The sequence below is a fragment of the Felis catus genome, chromosome F1 (assembly GCF_018350175.1).
Source record: "Felis catus isolate Fca126 chromosome F1, F.catus_Fca126_mat1.0, whole genome shotgun sequence".
NCBI classification, from domain to species: Eukaryota; Metazoa; Chordata; class Mammalia; order Carnivora; family Felidae; genus Felis; species Felis catus.
Genome location: NC_058384.1, coordinates 67,858,819 through 67,869,768, shown reverse-complemented (window position 1 = coordinate 67,869,768; position 10,950 = coordinate 67,858,819).

Below are 10,950 nucleotides of genomic sequence, written 5' to 3'. Positions count from 1 at the left end.
GGGTGCCCGGCGGAGGGGCATGGGCCCTGTGAGACTGGAGACACAAGCAGGGACTTGGAGGGCACCGGTGGAGTGGCCTGACGCAGCGGACGCTCTAGATCCCTGTCACTGGCAGGTGGGGATCACAGAGTAGCAGCGGCCAGTGTGAGGAGCAAGCCCGGTGGGAGGCAGGGGAGAGACGGATGTGCGATGTGTCTGGACAAGAGCACACAGGGTGGAATGATGGATGCGGGGAGGATGCGGGGCCAGGCAGACGGAGACTTCCGTCCCCTGAAGGATGGCGCTGGGTGGGGTCTGGCTTGACCAGTCGGGTAGATGGCAGTGCCATTTACTGAGACCAGGAACCAGTTTGTGGGAGAAACATTCAAGGTTTTAGTTTTATTTTATTTTATTTTTTTTGAGAGAGAGCACGAGTGGGGGAGGGGCAGAGAGAGCGGGGAAGGGGGACAGAGGACCCAAAGCGGCTCTGCTCTGACAGTAGGGTGCGATGCGGGGCTTGAACTTAGAAACCGAACCGCGAGACCATGACCTGAGTCAAAGTGGAACGCTCAACCACCCGAGCCACTCAGGCGCCCCTCAAGGTTTCAGTTTTAGCCAGGCTAAGTTCAAGGTGGCAATTAATCGTTAAATCCCCAAACAGACATTAGGATGTGTGCATTGAGCACCGTGGGTGTGCTGGGCCAGTGTTCGGCACCTCACGGGTATCTTCTCTTTTACCACCGTGACAGCCTAGAAGGAAGGGAGGATCGATAGGCTGTTGGATGGTGAGGAGACTGAGGCTCGCGGGGTGTGCCAGCATCTTCTGTCGCCACTCCAGATCCTTCCTCTACCCTTGTCCGCTCTGTCAGGGGGCCAGGAGGCTGAAGGCTTGTCCATGGCTTCTGTTGGGCTTGGCCACAGAACAGGAGATGAGACGGAGGAGAGGGAGGCTGGGCATTCCACACACCCACCCCACCCCCGCCTCCCTGCCAGGATGCTGTAGGTCACGGCTGCCACCAGAGACCCTCTCCAGATTCTAGGGGCTCTTCTCTCCCCATCCCCTGGGCCCCCAAAGTGGCACTAGCCCACTGTTTCTAGATCTGGGGTAATGCTCTGTCCCCTGTGGTTCAGCAGCACCCTGTGCACACTTTTGGATATAACCCTGCTAGGAGACGTTGCTCAATTTATCTGATTGGAGAGAACCCTTAGTTCCTGATGGAACCCTGCCTGATACACTTTGGGGCTAGAGATCTTGTCGACAGTGGAGCTGGGATTCGGACTCAGAGTGGTTGCAGAGGCTGAGCTGTAGCTCCTAAGCACTATCCCTCCCATCAGACTCTAGTTGGAAAAAGAAAGGGGTTAGGTAGCAGGAGGGACTTACCAAGGGGAATGAGCACGGATCCAAGTCTCTGTTTCTATTCAAAAATTTCTTTAACCTTTATTTTTGAGACAGAGAGAGACAGAGCATGAACGGGGGAGGGTCAGAGAGAGGGAGACACAGAATCTGAAACAGGCTCCAGGCTCTGAGCTGGCAGCACAGAGCCTGACGTGGGGCTCGAACTCACGGACTGCGAGATCACAACCTGAGCCGAAGTCGGACGCTTAACCGACTAAGCCACCCAGGCGCCCCCTAGGCTCTGTTTCTAGAAGACAGGAGAAATAAAAATGGCTGAAAGCTGTAACCAGAGGGAAGGGACGTAACAGACTTCAGGGACTGGGGGATTAGGACTTGTCCTTGGGGGTTGGGGAGGGACATGGGATATTTAAGGCTGGCCTGGCAACTTCAGACAGACTGGAAGGCCACCTGGGAGGAGAATCCGGGAGATCCAAACCCCAAATAGCTTAACAGGAGGTGGGGTTGATGCCCAGAGCAGGCTCTGTCCTACAGAGGGACAAAAGCTTTGACCTGAAATCGGGTCAAAGAGGAAAAGCATTCTGGCTGACCCCCGGCCCACAAGCAACCGCACCATGTGAGACGTATTTTGCGCCTCATCCAGGCCCAGGCGGCTCTGCGCAGGAGGCCTGGAGGCGACAAAACCAGGCCCACAGGCCTGCACATCCCAGCGGGACCGGACTGTCTGGCTCTGTCCCGTGAGAGCCCTCCCACACCCCGAGACGCGCACATGGCTGCCCCATGCTGGGTCCTGAAAGTCAGGTCCCCGCCGCGGGACTGGGGACAGACAAGAACGCTGGCAGGTTTCACAAAGTGTGTCGGGCCGGTGACCGTGTGGTGTTCAGGACACAGAGGGGACAGGAAGGGTGGCAGGTTGTGTGTGAGGGAGGGGGTCAGGAGGTTGCACCCTGGTGGCCTCAGGGTTGCTGCAAGAGGTCAAGGACAGAGAGTGCCCAGCGCCGGTACACGCGCACACAGACACTCCCAGTCCGCCCACGCGCACGCGCACCCTACCCCCGAACCGGCGCTTCCACCCCCGCACAGACACGCTCTCTCACTCGCGCACAAGGTCCCCCCCTCTGCCCCCCAGCTTGAGGACGCTCGCTCGACAACACGACCCCGGCCGGCCGGCGGGGGGCGCCTGAGAGCTGCCCCGGGGCCCTTGAGGCGTCAGGGGCCCGCCCCCGCCGGCCGGACACTCGGAGCGTCGGTTTTCTCTTCTGTCGAGACAGACCAGCTTCCCCGCGGGGCGCGGTAACCGGCGGCCGCGTTGCCGCTGTTGTGGACGTGCGCCTGGCCGCCGTCTCCGACCTCCGGAATCAGAATATGGAGGGTGGGCCCTGCGGCTGTATTTCCAAACGTTCCAGAATTTGCATTTGTTCAAACATATTTACGTTTATTTGCATAAACACTTGTGCAATGTACAAAACTCAGAGGTCCAGCGTATGGGTGAAGTTTCTCCCTTCCCGCCCCCAGCCCCGCCCCCGCCTCTCAGCCCTCCCCCCGCTCCAGGACGTTCTACCAGATTTCTGGAGTTTCTGGGTCTTCTCTCAGAAATGGACTATACAGGTACAAACGATATATATACCTCCCCTCCCTTTTAGATATAAGAACATTTTGTTTTATTATGATTTTTTCACCCATCTATGCCCAATGTGGGGCTCGAACGCGCGACCCTGAGATCAAGGGTCACTCGCTCCACTGACTGAGCCAGCCAAACACAACCTGTCCCTTTTTAAACTTTTTTTTTTCAACGTTTATTTATTTTTGGGACAGAGAGAGACAGAGCATGAACGGGGGGGGGGGGGGCAGAGAGAGAGGGAGACACAGAATCAGAAACAGGCTCCAGGCTCTGAGCCATCAGCCCAGAGCCTGACGCGGGGCTCAAACTCACGGACCGCGAGATCGTGACCTGGCTGAAGTCGGACGCTTAACCGACTGCGCCACCCAGGCGCCCCCAACCTGTCCCTTTTTTATGCAAGTGGTAGCAGGGCACTGTACCCTCCATTCTGTACCCCACCTTACCCTAGAGCTTGGACTCTGTGCATACGGAGAGAGCCCTTAGTTTTGTGCAGGACGTTTGTAATGGCCTCTCGGAAACCCCTCGTTGATCTCTCCCCAGAGAGCAGCTATAGGCTGAGGCCAGTCCAGGCCCAAGTCTCTTTGAGTTTTTCGAAAAATTGTGTAAAATATACACAGGCTATAAATTACCAGAGCACCCAGTTGGCTCAGCCGGTGGAGCGAGCGACCCTTGATCTTGGGCCGTAAATCCCAGCCCTATGTTAGGTATAGAGATTACTTAAAAACAAAATCTTCTAAAATGTACCGTTTAACCATTTTTAGGTGTACCCTTCAGCGGCGTCGAGTACATTCTCAATTTTGGGCACTATTTCCAAAATTTTTCTCACCGACTCAAACAGAAACTTCTGTCCTGGTGAAACGCTAACTCCCCGTGCCCACCCGCTCCCCCCCCCCACCTCTATTCTCCTTCGCGTCTCTATGGGTTTGTCTACTCTAGGGACCTCGTGCAAGTGGGACCGCACACTTCCAGTCCACGGCTCCTTTCGCTTAGCACGTTGCCACGGGTCCGCCGTATTGTAGCAGGTGTCAAGTTTCCTTCCTTTCTAAGGCTGAATAATATTCCACAGTCAATCTAACCCACACTCTGTTTCTCCCTTCATGTGTGAATGGCCCCTCGGGTTGTTCCCGCCTGTCGGCTGGGGTGACTGTGTTGCCGTGGACGCGGGTACATGGCCTGGAGCCTTACGTGAAGGCCTGACTCATTTCCCCCGGACTCTGGTGGTGCCTGTGGCGAGAAGAGGGACAGGGGTCTGGGGAGGAGGGGCAGAGGAAGCAAACACAGCCCACCGATGACCCCCCTCGCGCAGAGCGCAGCTGGCGGCCTAATGAGGCCCTCCTCCTTCCCCGTGCGCCCGCACCCCCCTCCCCTGCTCAGTCGCTTTAACGCAGGCACAGTGGCCTCCACCTTTCCCACACGAGGCAGGGCGGCTGCCCCAACGTGCCCTCCCTGTCTGTGGGGCCTGTCCTCCCCCCTGCTGGCCTAACCGCTCGCTGCTTCTGGCCCATTTTTTTCTTTCCAGGCACCGCTGGCCGCTGAGGCCTTCTCCAAGCACCCATTGACCACTGCGGGCTTCCCCCTGTGCTTTGCTGTCCTCCCCTCCTCAGCTGTGACACATTTGACTCGTTGGACATGTTCCCACCCCACCTAGAAAGTCCGGTGCAGGACAATGTGTCTGCGGTGCCCTGGTCTATTCCTAGTGCCCAGCAGGGGCTCAGTAAGTGACTTTGCGTGGCCAGGGGCCCAGCTCTCAGGGTGACTCAGCTGCTCCAGCCTCTCCCCTGGGATATGGACCCTCATGTCCAGTGGCCCGTCTCCCACCCTGCGGGGCAACTTCCTCCCGGGCCTTCTGCTGCAGCCAAGTCAGCCTCTTTTCCCTTCCTTCCCTCACTCCCTTCCCTCACTCCCTTCCTCACTCTGACCTGCCCCTCTCCACTGTGTCTGTATCTCAGTGAACCTGAGAGCCTCCCACTACCCAAAGCTAAGCTCGGTCAGCAAAACCTGCACATTCCAAACATTTCCCAAGCCCTCCCTCTCACCCTGTGCAGTGGTCACTACCATTGCTGGTAGGGCCCCACCCCCACCCCGCCAGGGGCCCTCCCCCCCGGGTCAAAGTTGTCTACAAATCAGGTCTGACTACTCTGCTCTGACCTAGGGCCTCACTGGCTTGTCAGGGCAGGCAAAGACCCAGCTCACTTCTCTGCTTCTCTAGCTGCACCCCTCCCTTTCTGCATTCCCTGGCTCGCCCCTCCCCACACTCCCCAACCGTGACTTGCTCTCTCTCAGTGCCATGACCTTGCACACAATGTTCCCCACACCTGTGTGTCCTTCTTTATCTTCTCTGTTAAACAAAATTCCTGTTCAACCACCCCAGTTTCACCTCCCTTCTGTCATCATTAGATAGGTTTCTTACCTCCTTCTTCAGTTACACTTAAGATACTTATCAACAGGGGTGTAGAGCTTACTTACGTACATAAATCAATAAATCAATGGGGCGCCTGGGTGGCTCAGTGGGTTGTGTCCCACTTCTGATTTCGGCTCAGGTCGTGATCTCATGGTTCGTGAGTTCAAGCCCTGTGTTGGGCTCTGCGCCGACAGCATGGAGACTGCTTGGGATTCTCTCTCTCTCCCTCTCCCTCTGCCCCTCCCCTGCTCATGCTCTGTCTCTCAAAATAAATAAACATGAAGAAAAAAAAAAAAGGCTAGGTAATTAACCCTATTCACACAACCAATAAGGATTTGAAGTAGAGTTTGAGGGGCGCCTGGGTGGCTCAGTCGGTTAAGCATCTGACTTTGGCTCAGGTCATTATCTCATGTTTCATGAGTTCGAGCCCCACATCAGGCTCTCTGCTGTCAGCACAGAGCCTGCTTTGGATCCTCTGTCTCCCCCCACTCTCTCTGCCCCTCCCCTGCTTGTGCGCTCTCCCTGTATCTCTCAAATTAAATAAATAAACTTAAAATTAAAAAAATGAAGTAGAGTTTGAACCCAGGAACACATCTTCCTGCCCATTTCTTCCCTTGAGCCCTGAAGGCTTCTCAGGGGGCTAGGGGAGGGGCTGGCCCCAGGACCTTCTCTCTTCCCAGGGAAGGTGTGTTTAGGAGGCCTTCCCCCATGGCCCTGCCCAGCGTTTCCCAGCAAGGGTTAGGCTGGCCCGGGAGCGCTCAGGGCTCGTATCCTGCCCACACTGATCTAGAGTCTCCAGACATCTCCCAAGCCCCCTCGGGAAGATCACTTCCTGGAGGTCCCAGGCTGGGGATGAGGGAATGAGAGTTCTCCTTTGGTTCTTTAGTTCTGGGGGACCCTGCCTTCCCCATCTTAATCCTCTCTCCCATTTCCTTAACCTGGAGTTTGCAATGAGAATGAATTAATAACTCCTTGGATTTCAGTGGACTTGAATATTTATAAAGTCTTTCCCCCTAGTTTGCCACTTTTGACGGTCCACTCCGCTCTATTAGCTAGTTACATAGGACATTTGTGCTTTGATTCATTAAGACTACACCTAGGCCTCCGAAAATACACCAGTGTCCTCAATGGACTTCGGAGCCCACTCTGAGAAGTCACAGGGCTTGCTGAAGTTCACCCAGCTGCTTACGGTGGGGCCAAGGCTTGCACCCGCAGCATTTAAGCCCAGGGATCCTACTTCAGCTGCGCTAGGAACTGAAAGGACCCGGCCTAGAACCAGTTTCTCTTCCCGTGAGCTTCAATCACTCCTCTCCCTGGGGGCGAGCTAGCTGGGAGCCGCACCCAACTCCCTTCAGACCACAGACGACAAGCCAGGTGGATATTGAATCAGCCAGAAGCTCTCCTAGAGTTGGCCCTCCGCCTCCCCCTCTACCCACCACCTAGGAGGCCGTGCCCCTTCCTGAAGCGCCTTCCCCAGCCTGCTCTCTGTATCATTTGCTCTCTGGGCCTCTTGGGGATTCCTGCCACTCCTGGGCCGGTCTCTCCTCTGTATCCATATCCTTCGTTAATTTTCCACCCGCCCGCAGTCACTGAGCGCGACAGCAGTAGTGACCCAGGGCCTTGGCAGAGAGAGGGCAAGGGAAGGAAGGGGTGGGTCTGGGGGCAGAATCCACAGGCTCCTCAGAGGCAGCTGTGGTGAGGTGTGCAGATTCACAGACAGATGAAGTGGACTCTGGGAGTGTCTGCGTGTGACCTGGGTGGTAGTTTACTGGGTACTGACAAGGGACCTTTTCTGGGCCTCCCTCTAGTTCTCCAGGTAAAGCACATGATTTCTGACTTCCAGGTGTTTTTTTTTTAAGTTCATTTATTTGTTTTGAGAGAGAGAGAGAGAGAGAGAGAGAGAGAGAGAGAATCCCAAGCAGGCTCCATACTGGCAGCGCAGAGCCTGACTTGGGGCTCGAACTCACAAACAGCGAGTGAGATCATGACCTGAGCTCCAACAGTCAGATGCTTACCAGACTGAGCCACCCAGGCACCCTAGTTGTTGTTGTTTGTTTTTAATTGTAGCAAAATATACATAACACAAAATTTACCATTTTTAACCACTCTAAGTGTCCAGTTGAGTGGAGGTCAGTGCGTTCGCGCCGTGCAACCATTTCCACCATCCATTTCTAGAACTTTCTAACTGAAACTGAAACTCTATACCCATTAAACACAAACTCCTCATTCCTGCCTCCCCCAGCCCCTAGCACCCATCATTCGACTTCTGCCTCTATGAATTTGACTCCTCTAGGGACCTCATGTAAGAATCATGCATATTTGTTTTTTGGTGCCTGCCCTAAATCCCTGAGCATGATGTCTTCAAGGTCCATCCACGTGGTAGCATGTGTCAGAATTTCCTTTCTGAATTTTAAGGCTGAAAAATATTCCATTTTAAGTATATACGATATTTTGTTTATCCTTTTGTCTGTGAATGGACCCTTGGGTTGTTTCCACCTCTTGGCTGCTGTGAATACCACTGCAGTGAGCATTGGCGTACAAGTATTTGTGCGGGTCTTTGCGGTTCTGTGGGGTATATACTAGGAGAATTACGAGGTCATATGGCAATTCTATGTTTTATATTTTGAGGAACAGACCACTGTTTCCCACAGCAGGTGCACTATTTTGCGTTCTCACCAGCGATGTCTGGGGGGTCCAACTTCTCCATATCCTCAGCAGCATTTATTATTTTCATTGAAAAATTTTTTTCTAAGCTTTTTTATTTATTTGAGAGAGAGAGAGAAAGAGAGAGAGAGAGCGAGCAGAGAGAGAGCAGAGAGGGATGGAGACAGAGAGAATCCCAAGCAGGCTCTGAACTGTCAGCACAGAGCCTGATGCGGGGCTCAAACCTACGAATCATGAGATCATGATCTGAGCCGAAACCAAGAGTCAGATGCTTAACCAACTGAGCCACCCAGGTGCCCCTGTTATTTTCATTAAAAAAAAAAAAAATCTGTCTGTTGGAAATGCAAGCTGGTGCAGCCACTCTGGAAAACAGGATGGAGGTTCCTCAAAAAACAAACAAACAAACAAACAAACAAACAAACAAACAAAACTAAAAATAGAACTACCTACGACCCAGCAACTGCACTACTAGATGTTTCTCCAAGGGATACAGGTGGGCTGTTTCGAAGGGTCACATGCACCCCCGTGTTTATAGCAGCGCTATCGACAACAGCCAAAGGACGGAAGGAGCCCAAATGTCCATCGACGGATGAATGGATAAAGAAGATGTGGTAGATATATATAATATATATACATATTATATATTATATATTATATATTATATATATATACAATGGAGTATTACTCGGCGATCAAAAAGAATGAAATCTTGTCATTTGCAACTACGCGGATGGAACTGGAGGGTATGAGGCTAAGTGAAATTAGTCAGGGAAAGAAAAAATGATATGACTTCATTCATATGAGGACTTTAAGAGACAAAACAGAGGAACATAAGGGAAGGGAAACAAAAAGAATATAAAAACAGGGAGGGGGACAAAACAGAAGAGACTCATAAATACGGAGAACAAACTGAGTGTTGCTGGAGGGGTGGTGGGAGGGGGGATGGGCTAAATGGGGGAGGGGCACTAAGGAATCTACTCCTGAAATCATTGTTGCACCATATGCTAACTAATTTGGATGTAAATTTAAAAAAATCAAAAATCAAATAAAAAAAATCTGTTTGCTTTTGCTATATTCATACTAATAAGTATAAAGTGGTATCTCATCGTGGTTGATTTGCATTTTTCCCAATGACTGATGATGATGAGCATCTTTTCATGTGCTTATTGGTCATTTGTAGATTTTCTTTGAAGAAATGTCTACTCAAGTCCTTTGCCCATTTTCTAATTAGGTTGTTTGTATTTTTGTTGTTTTTAGGAGTTCTTTATGTACTCTGGGTATCAAACCCTTATCAGATACGGGATTTGGGAACATTCTCTTCCATTCTATACACATTCTTCTCACTCCGTTGAGTGTCCTCTGGTGGACAAAGGTTTTTAATTTTGATGAAGTTCAATTTATCTTTTCTTTTGCCATTTACACTTTTGGTGCCATATTTAAGATTCCATCACTAGGGACACCTGGCTGGCTCAGTCGGTGGAGCATGTGACTCTTGATCTTGGGATTGTGAGTTCGAGCCTCACACTGGGTGTAGGGATCACTTAAAAATAAAAAATATTAAAAAAAAAAAAAAAGAAAGAGTCCATCACTAAATACAAGGTATGAAGGCTGAGTCCTATGTTTTCTTCTAAGACTTTTTATGGTTTTAGCTTTTATATTTAGGTTTTAATCCATTTTGAGTTAATTTTTGAATATGGTGTGAGGTAAGGGTCCAACTTCATTCTTCTTTTGCATGAGGAAAGACAACTCAGTTTATCTAGTGTCATTTGTTGAAGAGAATTCTTTTCCCCATTTAGTGGACTTAGTACCTTTATAAAAAACCTATTGGTCATAGATGTATCAATTTATTTCTCGACTCTCAAATCTGTTTCATTGGCCAGTATGTCTATCCTTATGCTAGTACCACATGGTTTTGATTATTATAGCTCTGTAGTGAGAATTTGAGCCTGAGTTGGGCTCTGTGCTGGCAGCTCAGAGCCTGGAGCCCGCTTCAGATTCTGTGTCTCCCTCTCTCTCTGCCACCACCCCCCCTCAAAAATAAACATTAAAAAAAAAGATTATTTGAGCTATCCAGAGTCCCTTGTAATTACATATGAATTTGCAGATTGCCTTTTCCATAGCTGGACAAAAAAATCTGTTGGAATTTTGACAGGGGTTGTGTTGAATCTGTCGATCGTTTTGGGGAATATCTTAATACTAAGTCTTTCTACTTACGAACATTTCCCATTTATTTAGGTTTTCTTTTAAAATTTTCAGCAATGTTTTATAGTTTTCTATGTACAAGTCTTTTACCTCCTTGGTTAAATTTTATTCTTAGGTATTTTATTATTGTAGACACTATTGAAAATAGAATTACATTCTTCATTTTTGAGATCGTTTATTGCAGGGCCACCTGGCTGGCTCAGCCTTTAGAGCACAGGACTGTTGATCTCGGGGTGGGGTGGGGGGGAATCCTGAGTTTGAGCCCCACGTTCGGTGTGGAGATTACTTAAAAAATAAAATAAGAAAGAAAGAAAGGAAGAACGAAAGGATTGTTCGTTGTTTGTGTGCCAAAGCACAACTGATTTTTTTGTATGTTGTTTTTGTACCCTGCTCTAGTAGCTTTAGCAGCTGTCCTGTGGATTTTTCCATAGTTAGGATCATGTCTCTGAAATACATATATTTTTACCAGTTCTTTTCCAACTTGGCTGTTTTTTATTTCTTTTTCTGATCTGATAGCTCTGACTTCAACTTCCAGTACAAAGTTGAATAGCAGTGGTGAGAGTGGGTATTCTCCCACAATGACTTTCGCTCCTTAAAACAAAACCTACTTCTGTCCTAGGCGGTTACGAGTTGCAAGAACCTTTCTGGATGGGTGGAGTACCCCGAGTTGCAAGGGTGCGAAGAGAGAGCCTACAGGGCCCTGCACGCAGCCCTTCCATTGGTTGTCCC